We start from the raw sequence: 5,490 nt of genomic DNA, 5'->3' as shown, positions 1-5,490 counted from the left end.
CCAAAGTGTTAAAGTTTGCAACAAATCTATGTTGTTATGGTCGTGCTAAGCATGTTGAAATTGAGCATGACTTCATTCGTGAGAAAGTTCATCAAGGAGTGATTAAAGTTAAAGAAGGATCAAAGATCATGTTGCAGATATCTTTGCCAAGTCAATGTCTAAAGATCCACTAGAAATGCTTGGAACAAAGCTTGGTCTTGTATCTAGAAAATCACTTTAAGGGAGAATGGTAAAAATTTAAAGTGTTTTTCTAGATTTAAGTTAGGTTATTTTTGTTTTGAGTGATTGTAGTAAGGATGAGCTTGTAATTTTTATTTTTTCTTCCAGTTAGTAAGTCCCACTAACACACCAAAATCCATCACCAACCTTTTTTTATTTTACTAATCCTTTTCATGGTCCAAAACCTATCTCCCTCATTTTTTTTTACTAAATTTTCTCCATCCTTCCCACCAACCAAAACCCATGTCACTCTCATTTTAAACATGCCTCAACCCACACCTGCTTCACCTACCTCATTGCACTCCATACTCAAGCATTTCCTATAATTACCCCTATTCCCCTCTACCTAAAAGCATGTCATTCTCATACATTCTTCACAAGTTTCATCTTTCCTATTCTAGTTTGTCTAGGATTTTTTTTATGTGAGCGTTAAATGCCTTTTTATAGGTGTTCCTAGTTATCTTAGAGGTTTTAAGTAATGCCTCAAAAATTAATTTAAATTTTTTAAAGATTTTGTTTTTAATTTGACTTATCTATTCAAAAATACAGTGGAATAGTTAATTTAAAACTGATTCAAACTCTGGATGAGTTACAATAAACTCAAATATGCATACAACTGGATATAAAGAACTTAATTCATGAGATTAATTTGAATCAATGCCCAGTTAAATTAAGACTTCACAAATCTCTAACAAAAATCCAACTTAAAGTAAAAATATCTAAAATAAAGCTTGATCCCTTGAGAAAGAGAACGATGATGATTCGTTTAACACTGTCAAGTGACCCACCATCATGTCAGCTCATGCATTATCTGTAAAATTTTAAAGTATGAGGCATTAAGCCACAACTATGTAGGATACACCAAACAATATAAATATAAATAAAATCCAAATGCAAGCGATAAGCATAAATCTATGTACAGATAAATAAATGCAACATAGTATATTAATATGAACATATTTTACAAATTCATAACCACGTTGTGCTTACTGGAAACATACATGATAGGTATTCCACTGTAACAATTTTTATAGGTAAATAAACAATTCATAATAAACTCTGCATGCATGAGTCTATATTATAGTGTTTTGTTTCTCTTTCTCGCCCTAAGGATACACACTCAGGAATTCTAAGTTCGATTCAACTAAGCCAATAGGGTGATTGTTATGCCATGTGATTTATTATCCACATTGATTAGAAGAACCTGTAAACTCCCTTCAGAGTTTTTCACTGAAGTGATTCATGACCGAGAGAACTCTTTGTGATCCGTACATAATAGATTCTTACTCTGCAAAGATTCATAACATACCACCTAGGCCACACGGTAGTCCAACCCTTACGACCAATGATTGAAGACCAACAAAGACGCTTTGCTCTCCAAAATAATAAATAGTCGATTGGTTGAGTGTACCTCCACCCTCTCCAAGGTGGTCACTAGGTATCATTTAAAATTAGGTTCATAACTTAATTTCAAGTGCTCTTAGCACACAAGCTCTCTAGCCCAAGCTCTACTCTAGAATGCTTTCATAATACAAGGTTGTTTACTGACTCATTCAAACATCTCATAGTACATACTACCCCTCAGTAACTTTGAGCTTGGCCTCCTTGAGGATTATGTGATTATGTGCATGTCTTACTATGTTTCTTTTTGTTTCACTTAGTTCCCAACAAACACTCATGGGTTCCATTGAACCCGGGTCTAATCACGAGTCATGCACATGCCCCAATACCACATATTTGATGCATAATGTTATAAAATCACAACTTGAGACATTAATGCATAACAATACATTTCATATAAAATTTTTACCTTATTAGGTTTACTAATCATGCTACACATTTTTTGTCATACATACCACTTTACATTGTCATCATACATACATTAATTTACATGCTCACATTCTTACAATCACATATAGGCAGCATGCATAATCTCATTCACTACTATGCTTTTTCATCAAGGCCACATGTGCATCCATCCTATCTTAAAATCATGTTTAATGATACATAATGTGCATTCTCATATAATATGAAACATGACTTATTAGCATACATGATTCAACATGATACCCATTCATTTAACATGCATAATACAACATAGAATAGGTCTTAATCATCACTCAACATGATTGGCTACATAGCAAAATGATTAAGCATTAACACATATATTTAGCAAAATTTAACTCCCTCCTTACCCAATTTTAGAAAAATCATCAAAAATCATAGAGAACATTTTTGGCTTTAAAAAAATTACTGTAGTTACCCAAATATGTCAGAAACAAAACCCCAGAAGCATAACTTCAAATTCGTTTCCCATAAACCCATGAAAATTTTACAACAGTCCTTTGTCCAAAAAAATTACAAGACAGATTCGGTAAACTGCAGAAATTTTTCTGAACTTGGAAAATTTCTTGGGATTTAGTGTGAACTCTTCTGACATAATCCTTTTACAATTCTAATATATATTGGCTTACACCCAGATTTTTCACAATTTAATTTGAGTCGTTTTGGATAGGTTTTTCTATTTTTCAAAATAATAGGTCGAAACATTCTTGCAACCATGATAGAAAAATTGTGCTCTATTACAATGAGTGTTTTACACTCAAAACTGACTCAAATGGAACAAAATAAGCTCTAAAATCAAGCCTTAAATGTGTAGAACATCTCAGTATTTTTGTTTTTATTTATTGAATTCATATTATAGGAGAAACCGATTTGTTTTTTAAACTAATTGATTTAAAAATATGAACGACATGACAAAAAATTTCAGGATTCATATAAAGTCAAGATACAATAAAAAAGAGGCTATTAACTCATAACCAAACATGATTTCAGGTGATTAAGCACATTTAATAATACATCATAAACACATATTCGGCCTTTAACATGCTAACATGAGTTAACATATACGTACATATACTCCAAAGAATGTTTTCCTTGGGGTTTTTTTTCAAAACTCAAGATTTGTCCAAACACATTAAGAAAACCATCAAGGCATAAACACATATATATTGTCATGCTAATTGACACAACTAACATAAAATTAACTAACTAACTAACATGCTAATACCAATCTAATCTAACATGATACATAAAGTCCCACAATGATTTTGCCTAAATCCTTCTACAAAACATTTTTTCATGATTCAAACAAGGATCTAAGCGCAGTGAATTTCAAAACTTATAACTCATTCTTGCATCATATAAATTCATTATTCGCATATTAAATATGTTGTAAATAATTGAGATCTAACACTTAATTATAGATTCTAATCTTTTCCAAAACTGACTTTTACTTTAGGGCTTCAAAACTTGTTTTCCCTTGTTCTTGTCAAACTATTTTTTCTCAAAACCCATAAGGTAACATGGATTCACCAAAAATAAATTTTTTTAAAATGAAATCATTTTTTATTGTTGTTTCAAGGTCTGATCTACCCTTGGCTCAAATCTTGGAATCACCCTTATGCATAACCCATGTGTCTAGACCAACCCATACCTATGTGTTTGATGCACCTACTTTGTATGGTGCTTGATTTTGAGGTTATTCATCTCCCCATTTCACACACAACCAAAACACATTCACATAATAGCTGGTCACCTTCAAGGTGCATCTACAATGGGTGTTGGACCAACCTCTTGTTCATGAAGGAAGGAGACAAGAAGAAGAAGGAGAATAAAAAGAAGGTTTGAGAGAGAGAAGGCAACAAGGGTGGGATGCCCCCTTTGAGACCTTCTCCTTTTTATGGATTTTGGGTCCAACTAATGCAATACCAAGAGCTTTTCTTAGTAGCCCATATAATTATGGAAAGAGGGTGAGCTACCCCCCCTGTTCCCCTCTTTCCATAAGTGGCCACATAGATGTATTTAGCTTGGTTTCTTTGCTAAGGATGAAACCTTGGATCATGGTTTTTTGATGTGAAAATATGATTTTTTAAGTCACAAATTTTTGGTAAATTGTGAGCCGTTCATTTTTTATAACTTTAAAAAACATATTTACATGTCACTACATGATTTAAAACTCATTTTCTAGTAAAGAAACCTTGTAGATCACACTCATTAAGTCAAATCTATAAAAAAAAATCCAAAAATAATGAAAAGAAGGTGATTTCTACTCAATAGTTTCATACCTTCATTAGTACCAAATATTAACTTGAAAGGAAAAAGCGTAAAGCAAGTAAAAACAAAAAGCAGGTCTCAAAATATACATGAACAAAGTGGATGGTGCTACTCATCCTATATATACGTGCAAGCTACAAGCAATCAAGTTGTTTATCCTTTCTTCTCTATCACTTGCTGCTGATACGAAAAACTAATTGTATCTTAATGGCATTTGTTTAAAAAAATGGTGGTTTATAAAATGTTGCATATGTTTGTCTCGAAATATTGGAACCTTAGTTACTATCTTCACTACATCTAAAGATGCAACTCATATAAGGATTTCAATAAATCAAATTTTATTCGATATCTAACCGAATTCATTTATGTTTAGTTGCATTAAACCAAAACCATATCTGATTATAATATGATGTGGATATGGTTTTGATCTTTTGCTACCGAAACTAAAAAATATATGAATTTGATGAATATTCAAGAATTGGGTTACGTATAAGCTTTTCACCATCTAAATCTAATCCCAATTTGAATTCATTTAGCCAACATACAATAAATTGAATATGGTATTTAGCCACATCAACCATTTACATCCCTAAATTCATAGCAGAGAAAGGTGAAAACTGGTCCTTATGAAGATCAACACCTTAAGATTGACCCTTAAAAGGTCCTTATGAACATCATAAGATTCACGCTTAAAAGATAACCACCATCATCATGAATGATTGGTTTTTCCTAACAGTAGGAGGGTGTTGATAGTCTTCATTTTTCTTTTTTCACTTTTCTTTTAAGAAATTTGACCTAGGCCGCAAAGCGGGTGGTCTAGGTTCAAACCCCATGAGTGTCACCCCTTGCGCAAGCAGAAGCGTGATGACTCCCTTGGGGCAAGGAGTAAGCTCACAGAGTTTTATGCTGCCAGGACAACGATTGTAAGTGCGGCAGTCAAAGCCAATGTGGCTAGGTCTCTGATTTTAGGGGTGGTTTCTCTATGTAAATATAAAAAAAAGGATATGATTTATATGGTTTGATTAGTAAGAATAGTGTAGGGGTGTATTTGAGTCTGGTATGCTTGAACCAAACTAATTAGACTCGACCCAACCCATTTTTATAGACCCGTGAATTTGGGTCATGTCTAAAATCTAGACCCATAGAGAAAACGGT

The sequence above is a fragment of the Nuphar pumila genome, chromosome 15 (assembly GCF_984573655.1).
Source record: "Nuphar pumila chromosome 15, dmNupPumi1.hap1.1, whole genome shotgun sequence".
NCBI classification, from domain to species: domain Eukaryota; kingdom Viridiplantae; phylum Streptophyta; class Magnoliopsida; order Nymphaeales; family Nymphaeaceae; genus Nuphar; species Nuphar pumila.
The sequence above is the reverse complement of the archived record's forward strand: the minus strand, read 5'-3'. Positions refer to the sequence as shown.